Genomic DNA, 14,459 nt, shown 5'->3' with positions numbered 1-14,459 from the left:
CAATTCTTTTTAGATTTTACAAACCTAAAGAATAACTTAGTTATGCAACATTTTGTTATTTCACTGTTCACTCCCACTTTTGGATATTTAATAACTATATTGAGGTAAATAGGCTGGTACAGATTCTTGGGCAGAGATGTATCCATCTTTCATCATCAAAACTAATAACTTCCTTCTATCCTGTTTTCTTTCTTCTAGCTCATTTCTCACCTATGACGGTACTGTATTTCTCTTCCTGACTGCTCTTCTTGATCCTTCAGTAGCCTTTTGTGAGGGACTTTTAGCAAAAGATGCATCTAAAGTGCAAATAAATTATATGTACTTGTTTTGTTTCACTAACTGCATTGACTTCTTCAAAAAATTTGAATAGGCTTCTTAATTAACAGACCTCCTTCTGTTTGATTACTGTTATCATTTCAACCATTTCTTAACAGACTTGATATACGATTCCCTTTCTCCTTGTTCTTGAGAGCTTTTCTTTTGTCAGATGCTTCATACAGATTCGGAGGCACCCCACCATGCCCTCCCAGGGTGCGTGCAGTAGCGGGAGCTGCCCCCTGGTTGAGCTGCAAATCCGTCCTGTGCCCTGTCCTGCCCCAGCCTCAGCCCTAGCCCCATTTCCTCCCTCACTGCAGGGGCCTTGATCTGCCCCCCCATGTCCCTTCCCTTCCCCCTCCCCTTCCCCCACAACAAACTTACCAGCTGCACCCAAACTGCTGGGCTGTGCTCCTTGCCACCTACATGCTGAGCTGTGGCTGCACACACGCACGGGTCTTTATCAGCCAAATTATTGGCCACATCAGGTTGATTTCTGATACAGTCAATTTTCTTTATATTGGTGCCAATTCAATATTGGACCAACGTATCGGTGCACCTCTACCAAATGGCTCCTCTTAATGGAAGCTTAGGGTATAGCCCAGGGGCGGGCAATTTATTTCAGGTGGAGGGCTGCTTACCAAGTTTTAGCAAGCTGTCAAGGGCCTCATGGGTAGCCCTACCCCTTAACAGGTGCCCCGGCCCCTGGTCACCGTCTTGGGACCAGAAGTCCTTCCCTCTAACCCCCGACCTTTGCCACCAGAAGCCCCTCCCTTTGCTCCCAGATATACTCCTTTCAGCAAGGGGTTTTGCCATTTCAGAACCAGGAAAATACCAAATTATAGTCTAAAAATCAAACATCTACAACATTCATTAATTTGACTTAAAAATATTTTTGTCCTGATTTACGTGTGTTTGTGTAGTGTACTTAGAGGTAATTGCACAATAGCTTAAAATGCAGTCTTACTCTTGTATATGGGGGGGAGGGGCATGTGGGGTGATTATAGGTTTGTGGGGGGCTTTGGGTATGTGGGTATGTATAGGGGGCTTGTAGAGGGGTGGATAGGTGTGTGGGACGTGGGTGTGGGGTGAGGGAGCATGTGTGTGTGGATATGTGTGGTGTGGATGGGTATGGGGTTTATGGGGGACTGTGTGTGGAGGGAGGGTGGCTGGGGTGGGTGAGAGGGTGTGGGGGTCTGCGTATATGGCAATGCGAGGGGGGTGTGGGTGCATGTGTATGGTGGGGGTGTTTGTGGGACTCACCCCACGAACTCACACTCTCTCCCTCTCCTTCCCTCATTGCACACACAGTGTGCTTCGCTCACTACACACTCTCTCTCTTTCTCTCTTGCCCCCCCGCCCCCCCACCCCTCTGGCTCCTGGCCCCAAGGTACTGATGCAGCCCTGTGCTCCCATGGTCCAGCAACGCAGCCGGGGGCCACATGGTGCTGGAGCAGCTGTGTTCAGGGAAAGTAGCTGTAGGCAGAGGCTTCTGGGTGGTGGGGTGGGGATTGGGGTGGAGTGGTGCGAGGCTGGCCTTTCTCTTGACTCCTGCTGGCTTCCCCTAGGTCCTGCTGCCTCTGTCTCCTGTCATCCTTGACAGGCAGCCAGGAGCAGATAAATATTAATTTTCTAAACTTCTTAGGTGCCCCATGGGCTGGATAGAGTAGCCTGGCAGGCCAGATTTTGCCCACCCTTGATATCGTCAGTATGTCATGCTTGTCTGTTGTAATGCTGTTGTGCATTAAGGCAAAAGTATATGCCATGGGGCCTTAAACTATCAGTAATTCTGACAAGGTTGTGTAGAATTTTTCTGAAGGGGTTGCCTTGTATTTTGGAGAAAGTTGCTAAATTAAGTTGTTTTAACCATTTTCATAAAGATTTGTATTTTTAATTAAATTTATAAATGAAACTAACCTTTGAATATGTAGCAAACTCAAAGAGAAAAATAACACAGGGAAATGTAGAGATTAAAAATATGACTAGCACATATTGAAATTTAAGATTTCATTTTCTAAGAAGGACTGTATAAGATACTAGAGGAAAAATAACTTGAAATGTTATTATTTGGGGGCATGGGATTCCCAAGTGCTGAATGAAAGTAGCCTTGGAATGAGGGTGTGTAGAAGATAGATGAATTTGCAAGGCCATATGGCAGTCAAACAGAAATCTACATGTGTACTTTAATGCACAGTAGCCTATTTTACTGTGCATTAAAGCATCATGTAAAAAACGATTATCCTAATGCACAGTAAAATAGGCTACTGTGCATTACGCATCACTTAAAAACTGCACATTCATTACTAAGCATTAAGGCAGCCTAATGCACATTTGTTTAGTACCTCACACGGGAGATACTAAATTTAATGCACATTAGAAAAAGCGCCTTAATGCACATGTAGACGCACTCAGTATGCCCAGTTTATAGAGCAGTAAAAGGACAATCCCTCACTAGGGGCAATTTAAGACTTAACTCACAGTTAAAACTAGCAGTTTTCGCTCTTCAGCTTTTTCTTTCCATCTCTATATTCTTTCTTTCTATCTATCCATCTAGATTAGCATAACCATCATGATATTTAGGTCCAGAGATGCAATGGAAATAATAAAAGGGGAAGGTATTTAGATGTTAACTTGGGTTGCTGTCCTTCTTTTGAAGTATTTGCTGAGAAGCAAATTGCATGTTAAGTTGCTGTAGTGTTGTAAATGAATGCAGAGGGGGGAAGAGGTGAAGTAGGCTTTTGAATCTTCATTAATGATCTGCACAGTGGGATTGAGTGTACGGTTAGCAAATTTGTGGATGACACCAAGTTAGGTGGAGTTGCAAATAATCTGGAGTGCAGGGGTAAGATCCAGAATGACCAGGCTAGACTGGAGAAATGGTCTGCAATGAATCAGATGAGATTCAACAAGGACAAGGGCAAAGTCCTGCATTTAGCATCTAATAATAACATGCACAAATACAGACTGAGGAATGACTAGCGAGGCTGCAATAGTGCAGGGCAGCAGCGGGCAATAATTTAGGCTGGAGGGTCACTTAAGTTTTGGTGAGCTGTTAAGGGCCGAGGGGTAAGAGATGCTAGCCTGGCCTGGGGTGGGGGTGCAGTTGGTCCTGTTTGGTCCCAACCCATCTGCACTGCACTTGCACCTGGGGGTGTTGGATGGAGCAGGTAGGTAGGGTCTTCAGGGATACTGGCCCAGGACCCCCATGGGCAGGGAGGCACTCGACTGGGCGAATGGGATGAGGCTGTGGATGGGTGGGGAGTGGCATGCAGAAGCAGGATACCTGCGTGGGGCTAAGGTCAGGGCTGGGATTGCAGGGAAGTGACAATGCAGGACTAGGACCCAGGGCACAACTGTGATCTGCTTCCCACCCATCCCTGCAACGGGGAAATGGCAACCATTGTCACCCAGGACCCGGCCCCACACTGCCACTTCCCCACAATCCTGATCCTGGCCCCTGCCCACCCATCCCACTCCCAGACATCACTACCCATCCATTTATGGCCCCATCCCATCCACTTTTCCAAGCATGCCCTGCTCGCTGTTGTCCTGGGCTGGTCTCCACGGTGACCCTGCCCACTCATTCCATCGGTGCAGGGTGGACTGGCAGTGGCAGCCAAGCAGAGAGTCTGGTGACCACACCACCCTTGCCCTGCCATGTCCCCAGGGGCAGTGGGACCAGCCACAAGCATCATACCCCAGGCTGCTCCCCATGCCTGGACTGGGCAGGACTGTGGAACCTGCAGCAGGCTAGATAAAATCCTTGGCAGGCTGGATCCGGCCCATGGACCACATTTTGCCCACCCGTGACCTAGGGGTTACAATAGTAGACCATAAGCTGAATATAAGCCAACAGTCTGCTCTTGGTGCATAAAAGCCAACAGCATGCTGGCTTGTATTAACAGAAGTGTCAATTGCAAATCAAGGGAGATGATTCTTTATACAGTGAGGACAGAGATGGGATTTTCTGTATGGCCATAGGAGCAATGGCCTCAAGGTGCAGCAGAGGAAATGTAAATTGGAGCTCAGGAGGGACTTTCTGACTATGAAGGTGGTCAGGCATTGGAATAGGCTACCTAGAGAAGTTGTGGAATGTTTGATCTTGGAAGTTTTCACACAGGTTAGACAGACAGTTGCCTGGGATGGTGTAGTCAGGGATGATCATGGCTTGAGCAGCGGGCTGGGCTAGATGAGCTCCCCAGGTCCCTTCCAGTCTTACTTTCCTATGATCCTTTGACTTTCCTGGGCCTTGTCTTTTTAATCACTTGATGTAAATAAAAGTCTCCATTCAATACTCAGTAGAAACACTTGTCCAAGTACGTGGAAGCAAACTGGCATAATTGAATCTAATGTGTTCTGCTATTGTTTGCTTTCTTTTTGGAGCTATGTCTTGTTTAAATGCTGTAAAGGGAATTTTCAGATCATGGGCTGCTGCTTGTGTTAGCTTCAGCCAACTGTGGAAACCAACAAACTACTAGAAAGCCTGAATGAATAATAGCAAAACTCTTAAAAACAAGAGACGGTGACAGCGAGATTTTTTTTTTCCATTTTCTTTAATGAACCAGAGCATATCTTAAAATTGCAGTTAAGAGATCAGTCTTTGCTGTGAAGGAAAGCAAAGATAGCCTTGAGTTTCTTTGTTTGCTTTATGTGATAGGGGGAAGTGGTGAAACATGTTTGGGTTGCTGCAAGAGTCAGCTGCAGTTTTCCTTGACAAATTGACAGGTGACTCTTGGTTTCTTGTGATAAATGAGTTCTGTGATGGAAAGTCCAGACTGGGCTCCATGTGGAACAGTTGCACAAATTACTCACTGCAGGCTCATGAAAGGAAAAGTAGAGCCATTTCAGGCACTGGCTAGCTGACCATCATTGTCTTGAAGGCAGCTCTGGGATTAATTGGAGGAGATTATGCAGAGAATTTGGGAAATGTACCAGTTTGGGGATTTTCCTAAGAAAGGCTGGAAAAACTACCTCGAGTTTTGAATAACACTAATAAAACATTGCTGGTTTATCATAATCCACAGAGGCTGTCTACAAATAAATGTAGGGGTTTACACCACAGTCTGAGCGCCTGGATAGAATGCTGTGAAATCTGAACAGGTGGTCTTTACCTACCCTCCATTAGGAAGAGAATTCTCCATGTGAAATGTGTATTGGCATTCCCAGGACTGATATTTTTGTGCATAGGGACTTTGATTCTGATCAGGGAGACCATCACACGCCATTTGTTGGCAGAGCAGACTCCCTTTTTAATGCCATCTCTTTCAAGTCCTGTTGCATGGACCATATTGACTTTACCTTTGCTGAGTAGGAGCAATACAGCGTGCAGTACCATGTCAGCTATAGCTTCCTTTTTCAAACAAAGGTGGCTTTTCTGTGAACCTACGTGCAGTGATACTGGTAATCATATGAAATGAAGTGCTTGATTTAGGCTCTGGTCTTTCTTTTTTTTGTAAATCTCTAATCCAGGCCCATTTCTCTTCTTTTCTAGCTAGAGAGAGTGATCGCTAGCTAAGCATTGTCAGCTTCTGCTCTGTATGCTGGCTGCTGAACAAAGGTGCTGCTGAAAAGGTAAGTGCTTAAACTCCATCCTCTTTGATGTAGATTTATATTCTTAGGAGCTGATAAATTAGACTTCCCATACCTGTCACCTTAAAGAGGACCAAAACTTGCAGTGGAGAGAATCTAATCTACCAGCTCATAAAATGTTAAGTATCAGGCATCAAAGCACTGTTAAATTTTGGTTCAATGTGAATGGCATGGCTTTCTGTAGCACTGCAGAATAGAGATGCTAGGAGGTAAGTGCACTTTGCATTTTACACATAGGGACAGCAAGCTGGATTTAGGGCAATAAAAATTGGTTTGACCTGACAAGACCCATTGCTTAAATCATTAAACTAGTGGTATTAATACAAATGTTACCAAAAACCATTGTTGCAGGGTGTGTTTGAGAGGAGAACTTCAGATGTGTTGCACTAATTGGAGAAAAGTTTGCATGTTTCTAGATATATTTTTACAGCAACCTACCAGTTAGCAGGATGGGGTTACACCATGAGAACACCAAATATTTGTGCATTTAGTTGGAAGAAAAAGAGGGGAGGGGGACCAGGTATAAATAAGGGAATGAATTTATCCCTAGTCTTATGTTACCAGAAGTTACAAATAACCCTCCAGCAAGAATTTCAGTAAGACTATGATTCCAGTCAATGAATTATGGAGAAGTACCAGCCATGTATGGTTGCAGTAAAGGCATGTGTTTTGCCTACATATCGATTTGGCAATGAGCAAGTTCAAACAGCGAAAAATTAGCACAAACTGGAGCCTTGAAAGCCCTGCATTATTCTTTAGTTGTGAAATAGGATTGCATCTTGGCTAGATGAAAACTAAACGTTGTGTGTACAAGAGTATCAGTACTTTACAGAACAACAAATGAAAGTGAATATGCCATGTGGTGTGATATAAAGTATTTATTGGTGTGTGTTGGGGCTGCTTGTATTACTCAGATGAGCAATGTACAAATGAGGCCTGCAAATCACCCCTAAGGAGTGGTGATTAAACTTTTATACTGTCACATGTTCTAAATGTGCCTGATTATTGCACAGAAAATCTGCTTTAGAATTATTTCCAGGTCAAAATAACGTATATTGGTGCTCTGACCTCCATTTATAACCCAGGGGGCTTCATAGCTGTAAGCCAAATATTTCAGAGTTTATAGGAAAAGGGAAGTTGTTAGTGTTCTAGAAACTTTTTAATAATTTCCTAAAATAGGTTTCTGTACATAGTAATATCAGGCACTTAAAGTCCAATATCTGAGAACCCTTCAAGATTAGAAGTAAATGCTATGAGTCTTCCGTTTGGGTTTGTATGAAGTTCTCATTGCTAGCCCTTGAAGAACCAAGGGATACTGAAATTTAACCAGTCCTTGAGAGGTGCACCGATACTTTGGCCCAATATCAGATTGGTATCCATACAAAGAAAATTGGCTGCATCGGAAATTGGCCCGATGCACCCGATAATTTGGCTGATAAATGCTCATGCGTGTACACGTACAGCCACAGTGCAGCATGGAGCAGCTGGGGCTGCACTAGGCTGTTCTTGGCAGGGGCTGGACTCTGGTGGGGGCTGCAGCCCCCCCAGATTTTGCTGTAGCCCCGCTCTCAGCACCGCTGTGTAGCCAGTGCCACCCCAGCCCTTCTCAGCATGTGGATGGAGGCAGAGCGTTGTGTGGGGGCTGTGCCAGGCGTACAGTGGTGGGGGTGCTGGGAGTGGGGTGCGATGAAATTTGGGGTGGCTGCAGCCCCTGCCATAGTCCCTGCCTGGAAAATACCCTGGCACAACCTCATCTGTAGCCCTCCTGCCTCCCCCCCCGTCCCCCCTCCCCATACCCTCCTGCATTGCAAGCAGCAGTGGGAGCTGCCCCTCTTCCCCCCTTGGCCCCAGTGAGCCATGGGTCTGTTCTGTGCCCCGTCCCAGTTGGGCAGCACCTGCCCCTGCCCCTTCCTCACCACAGCATGCAGCATTGATCTGCCCCCTCACGCCCCTTCCCTCTCCCGTCCCTCTCTCCTTCTACCACAACGGACTTACCAGCTGCACCCAGCTGTATGGGAAATCTCATCGGTATCAGCCGATATGCCGCCTTAAAAATCAACTATTGGTACTGGCCTCCAAAATCTCTATCGGTGCACCCCTACAATCCCCATTTTATTGCTTTTACTTTATTTGCCCTTTATTAAAGGCTTTAATTCCTATACCATAGTCCCATACTGCTAAAAGTATTGTGGTTTTCTTTTACTTCTTTGCAAAATGCATTTTTTAAATACCCCAAGTTGTGGTTGAAATGTTTCTTCTGTCGTAGGATATGGGGGGGGGGGGGGGGGGCAGTGTATAGAAGGATTTGCAATAGAAGTTTTGAAGGATAACAGAGTACAGCAAATGGCAGCTTTTAAGAGCAAAATGATGAACTGAAGGAGTCAGGGTTATAAAATTGTATAATCATTGGGGAATTAGAGTAGGAAAACAATATCTACCAGTGCTACTATAGGTGTAGCTGTATCAGGATAGTACTGCTGGGAGCCCTAATACATGTAAGGCTGTGGTTTCTGCTTGTCCTTTACCCCTGACAGCTTTAACTTTGTGAAATGCATCAGTGTAATTGAATTGGTGCTAAATTCAGTGCAAGTTTCTTCCTAAAATTCCAAATTGCAGACCAAGACTTAATAATGAACAAAGGCAATGTGGGAAGGAGGGAGAGAAGATCTGGAGGATCTTTAAATTTTGTGCCTCTATTCTGAAAGTAACTGTAAAAATGGCAATGTGGGATTCTGTATTAATTTTTCCTTAATTCCCTCTTTCACATGCTTCTTAGCAAGGAAAAGGTGTCCTTTTTTACACCTGCAGATGAGATCTGAGCTTGGGATCTGAGCCAAGCAAGCTTCTCTTCTTGCATTTCCTTAGAATTAGTAATCAAAGAACTGTGGTGACATCAGTGTAAATGCTGAACAATAGTGAACAAATATGATGTGGGAGAAGAGCAGGATCTAGCACCCTCTTCGTAGGGATTTTGGCTTTTCAGGTCTCACAGAAGTCAAATAGAACAAAATATTTTTGTCGCTGTGGAGTGTATAAAGCTGGGGCCTGGAGTTAGACATAAGGAAAAACTTCTTTACAACTCTAGTGTCCAGGGTCTGGAATAAACTCTCCCCAAAGGTTGTACAATGACATACTCTGGATATCTTAAAAAAATGTCTGGATGCTCACCTTGCTGGGGTTGGGGTCATCTGACCCCAACAGTCTTTCCTGTCCAAGTGCAGGGAGGCTGGACCTGATGATCTTGAGAGGTCCCTTCCAGCCCCTAACATCTATGAATCTATGAATGCATAAATAGGCAGGTTAGCTGAGCAAGAAGGTGTCACTTTTCAGACTGTAAGGCCAGGGTGGGCAAAACATGGGCAGCTGTGAACTTATGGGAACCAGCCTGCAGGCAGGTGGTCGCTCCAGCTTTACCTGCTGTGTGGTGCTCAGTAGGCAGGACCATTTTCACCATGCCAGGTAGGCAGGACTACTTCTGCCCAACACTGACATAGCAGCAGCAGTGATGTACCCAGGTAGATGCCCCAAACCCCACCTGGAACCTGCTAGCCACATCCACAGCTGTTGCTGGTGCCTGCCTGGGGCTGCTTCCACCACACTCGGCAGGTGCTGGCATAAGCTGCAGATGTGAGCAGCAGGTTCTGGGCAGGGAGGAGATTGCGACATGCTGCATCTCTAGGTGGGGTGGGGATCTGGGTGTGCTGCAGCTCTGGCCAAGGTAGGGAGGGGGAGAGAGAAAGAGAGGTATGGCCCTTGAGAGGGCACCAAAACTCATTAAGTGGCCCTTCAGTGAAAATAATTGTCCACCCCTGCTATAAAGCTTAAGGAAGGGTTTTGAATAGGGGTGTGATGCTTGGAGGGTATGGAAAGGGGGATGAAGAGTTTAAAAGCAGCGTAGAAGGGGAAGCCTAAAATGGGTTGTATTAGGGGCTGACCTGGGAGTGATTGAAAGAAGCAAATGCCTGACACCTATTGTTCTACAATATTTGCCTTTTAGTGGTTTGGTTCTTGACCAGAAAGTGTTCATGGTCCCTGCTGATCTCTCTTTCTGTGTATGTGGAATCTGCTAAAATTGCATTCAGATCCATACACCTGTACATGCTATGGTCTGCTTAAATTAAGTGGCAGGGTGATGATGATTACAAAACAGTTCCCTACAGGAAAGGTGACTAAGCCTCTTTTCCTTCTCCATCACACGAGAAACTTAGATCACAGTGCAGGGGTCAGATAATTTCAGAAACAGAAAGTTGAACATAAAGTGCTTTTCTGCTCATGAGCTTTAGGCTCAGTGGATGGAAACATCAGCAGGTTCCTGAAGCAGGCCTGTTTTTTTGCTGGGATTCTTTCAAGTAGGGTTGCTCCTTCCTCTCCACAAGCAGTTGTATCCCTGTGATCCCTTTCAAATTTGCTGGCTTTTGGGGACTGGTGGGAGGAGGAGGAGGGTATTATGTTTAATTTGGTGTCTTTCCAATGCTGGTGGGATTGTTCCCAGCTGTCAGTGACTCATAGTAGCTGAGTTAGTGTCTCACAGTTCAATTGCTGGAATTTGCTATTCAGTTTCCCTTGACTTGTCTGGCAGAAGAGGTGGAGGAAGAAGAGAAATCTTGCAAAACAGCAGCTTAAGTGCATGTTGGGTGTGTATAGCGCCAAGACTCCAGTCCTCGCTCACCTGCCTGATGGATATAGTCCCTTAACAAGGAGTATGATGGATAACGCAGTCTTAGATTCCATTCTTTTCTACTCTGTATAGGTTCTTCTACTGTACTGGCCACTCTGGAATCTGTCTTCTAAAAATGCATTAAACCCCTGACTAAGATCTGTCATATGGTTGTTGTCTCATCTCTCCCGGGTGATGGCAATGGAGTGATCTGATTTGGAATTATTTTATACATAAGTACAGCACTGTATGTTTGTGTTAGAGAAAGCCAAGGTCAATGACTTCTGCCTCTCACTAAAAGCGGATGATATTGAGGTTTGTGGTGGTCCTATTTCCTGACGGATTCTATTCAGCCTTGTTTATTCAGAAATCAAGGAAATCTTATTCAGCTAGGGTTTCAGAATGCAGGCAGTTGTATTGATTTTTTTTTTCCTGAGACCATACAATGAAGATGCCAGTTTGTCAGCATGGGAGCTAATAATCAGTTTGATTGTGCCAAATATAAGTACCACACAGGTGACACAGCTCAAGAGCAGTTTTAGCTCAAAACATCAACTGAACAGTTAACCTCTTTTCTCTGTGTGCTTGGCTATTAGAAGTGGTTGGGGGGGTGGGACTGTTGCAGGATGGGGAGGTAACTTCATGCTGCTTTTAACTGTTACCTTGCACATAGAAAAGTAGGGCTGAAAGAGACCCCATGAAGTCATCTAATCCAGCCCTATGCTCAAGGCAGGATCATCCCTGACTAAATTCAGTTAAGTGCTGTCGAACCTGCTCTGGAAAATATCCAGGAATGGAGATTTCACAGACTCTTTGGGGAACCAGTTCTAGTGCTTAACCACCTTCATAGTCAGAAAATTCTTCCTAATCTCCAACCCAAATTTCCTCTGCTGCTCCTAAATTGTTCCTAGTCCTGTCCCCTACAGCCAGAGAGAGAAATCTATATCTTCCTTATAATCACCCTTCTGGTATTTGAAAACTTATCAAAACCCCTTTCAGTCTTCTCTTCTCCAGACTAAATAACCCTAGTTCTTTTAGCATTTCCTCATAAGTCTTGCTTCCCAGGTCTCTAATCATTTTTATTGCTCTGTGCTGTTCCCTTTCCAATCTGTTTGTATTTTTCTTGACGTGTAGGGCTCAAAACTGAACACAGTACTCCAGGAGAGGCCTCGCCAGTGCCTGATAGAGTAGAAGGATCTCTTTCCTTCATTTGCAAGTCATGCTATGGTTAATACAACCCAGTGTGCTCTTGGCTTCTACCCCCCTCCCTGCACAAGAATGCACCCTTGGCTTATGGGCCGCTGTAACCCCTTGGTCCTTCTGTGCAGTTCTGCAGCCTAGCAGTCATTCACCAGTCTGTATTTGTGCATGCAGTTATTCTATCCTAAGTGCAGGACTTTGCCTGGTAACAACTTCCCTTCTTTTGCCATTGCTCCTAATTTCATAGTTTAACCAGTGGGATACCATATTTACTTGAATATAAGATGAGGTCCCCCCAAATTGGCATGGGGGGATCCCTTCATCTTGTATTTGCCTACAAAGCGGAATGGGGAGCAGGCAGCTGCTGTGACTCCGAATCTAGCCCTGAGTCAGGCCATAGTCAGACTTGCAGCAGTCTTCTCCTTCCCCCTCTACTTCCCCTCTGCAGCTTCTGCTGCCTAACCTACCCCCTTCCCTCCCCTTTACTGTCAAGCACAGTTCAGCTCTGGGTGGATCTGGGATCTCTTTTGGGCAGGGAGCACATGGAAACTCATTCCCCTGTCCAGTCAATCATTGTATGGACACTACTGCTTTGCCTGCTCAGTCAATCAGCAGCATCAGCACTGTTGCACGGCCAGTCAAGGGCCGAGCTTTCATGAGCACCAAGCAGACTGAGCATAGGGTGATCACCATTTTTAAATGTAAAGGTGGGACACATGCTCCCTCTTCCCCCACACCCCCAGCAACATAGCCGGAGCAGAGGTGAGTGGGGCAGGGGTGGCTGCGGGCTTGGGGCTTTCCTCCCTGCTGCCCTCCCCCTGGGAGCTGCACACTAGCCATATGCCCCCTGCCTGCCTGGCAGCAGTGGGGGGCACAATTCCATACCGCCGCCACCCCCACTGCTGCCAGGCAGGCAGGGGGCACGTCATCATGGCAGCTCAGGGCTCCTGGGGGGAGGGCTGCAGGGCAGGAACCCCAAGCCCGCATCTGCCCCCACCCCCACACACAAATCTGGGAGGGCACATGCCCCCTGTATTCCCCCCCCCCCCAGTGGGTGCATGCAGTGGCTGGGTGCTTCCCTACCATGACCCATGCCCCCTGGACGAACAGCCTAAGGCTCCAGTCCACTCCATGCCCTGGCCCCATGCACTGCCCTGGTGGGCAGTGCCCTCAGCCCCTGCCCCACTCACTCCCTCACCGTGGAGGCCTTGATCTGCTCCCCTTCCTCCCCCATGCTCCCTCCCTTGCATAGATTTACCTGCAGGGAGCTGCTCTCCATGCTGCCTGGCTGTGTTCCCAGGCCTGTGCGTGTGTGCAGACAGGCACGTGCATGTGGTACCCCCTGTGTTCTTCTCCCAGCAGCCCCTTGCAGGCTGGAACACTGCCAGCCTGCAAGGGGAAGCGCACTGTTTCCTGCAGATCACTGCGGATCCATGACAAATGCTGTCCCGGAGTCATGTAGCATGTGACTGGGACTTGAGGTTCCCATTCCAGGACTCTCCCATCCAATTAGGGATGGGTGGTCACCCTAACTGAGCAGCATGTGCCAGTATTGGGGGGGTGGAGTGGGATGCAGGTGACATAGGGGCCGGAAGGCCGCAGAGGAAAAAAGTGGGTGGGACAGAGGGCAAGGGGGCCACCTGACCTTCTTAGTCACTGCTTTCCCTGCTGTAGCAAGGAGGGCAGTGGATTCAAGACAATCCTCCAATATTTAGGTTCTATATGTGGAAAATTATTACAAATTTATATATTTTCCATGTATAGAATCTAATTATCGGGGCATTGTCTTATAGTCAAGTAAATATGGTACTTAGAAAGTCTACAGCTTCAGAATAAGCAAACTTAATTCAGTTTGTTCATCATTCATGTAAGAAGGGTGGATGCAGTTTATTTTGTCTGAGTATCCTGAATGGGAATGTTGAGAAGAATTTAAATAAAAGAATCTCCATTCCATGTCTTAAGCTCATCTTTTCTTCCAGCATTTCTACCGGAAAATGCAACATGGACTAAGGAACAGTTTGCTTTCCTACTGCCTGTGAATTTTTCTTGCTCTGATTTACCCTAGTAAGATTTCAGCTTCTATTCTGTTAGTAAAATTCAAAAATATTAACTTTGCTTTCTCCTTGAACTTAAATTTTGAAACTCCTAATCTATGATGTCCTTCTCCAATTCTCAGATGTCTAACTAAGCTCTGCATTCAGTTTCTAATATTCAAGTAATACTGCCAAGAAGATGTTTCTGAATATATCTAGTCCACTGGCACAGTAAGTGGTGTGTGCAAATGTCATCATGGATGAATAATTGAAATTGTTGGGTACCTATACAGGTGCTGGATGTCTGCTGTGATGCATGCTAATTAACACAATTAATCAAGTCTGCTGCAGCGTGTTAATTAACACGCTCCAGCAGCTTCTGTGTCGTGTATTCAGCATCCCTGTGCTTCAAAATGTCAGGAGCGGCACTTGAGCTAAAGCTCATTGAATGATTTTTAGTTCAGGTGCTCCCACTGCCATTTTGAATCATGGGACACTGAATACATGTGATGCTGTGGGCAGTTTAATTAAAGCAGCTCTCAGAACCTCTCTAATTAAAAGCACCCTCCCTTCTACTCTGGAGCATGTGTATAGACCTGGCTATTCTGGTATAGCAGCGATATCAGGTGCTTGTGTATCTAAGTTCATCCACCTTCTGGCAGATG

The 14,459-nt window shown here is 46.1% G+C and overlaps 1 protein-coding gene across 5 annotated transcripts in view; it reads left to right on the top strand.

The window, feature by feature from the left end:
• The window catches only part of NDST2 (N-deacetylase and N-sulfotransferase 2), a 246,320-nt gene that overhangs the window by 40,950 nt on the left and 190,911 nt on the right, over positions 1–14,459 (top strand). For all 5 annotated transcript variants that reach the window (XM_059729732.1, XM_059729729.1, XM_059729731.1 and 2 more), the window contains exon 2: positions 5,807–5,886. The gene's annotated coding sequence lies outside the window, so the exon portion shown is untranslated. The remainder of the gene's footprint in view (positions 1–5,806; positions 5,887–14,459) is intronic.

The sequence above is a fragment of the Alligator mississippiensis genome, chromosome 6, assembly GCF_030867095.1.
Source record: "Alligator mississippiensis isolate rAllMis1 chromosome 6, rAllMis1, whole genome shotgun sequence".
NCBI classification, from domain to species: Eukaryota; Metazoa; Chordata; order Crocodylia; family Alligatoridae; genus Alligator; species Alligator mississippiensis.
Note: the sequence above shows the minus strand (reverse complement) of the source record. Positions and strands in the feature narration are given on the sequence as shown.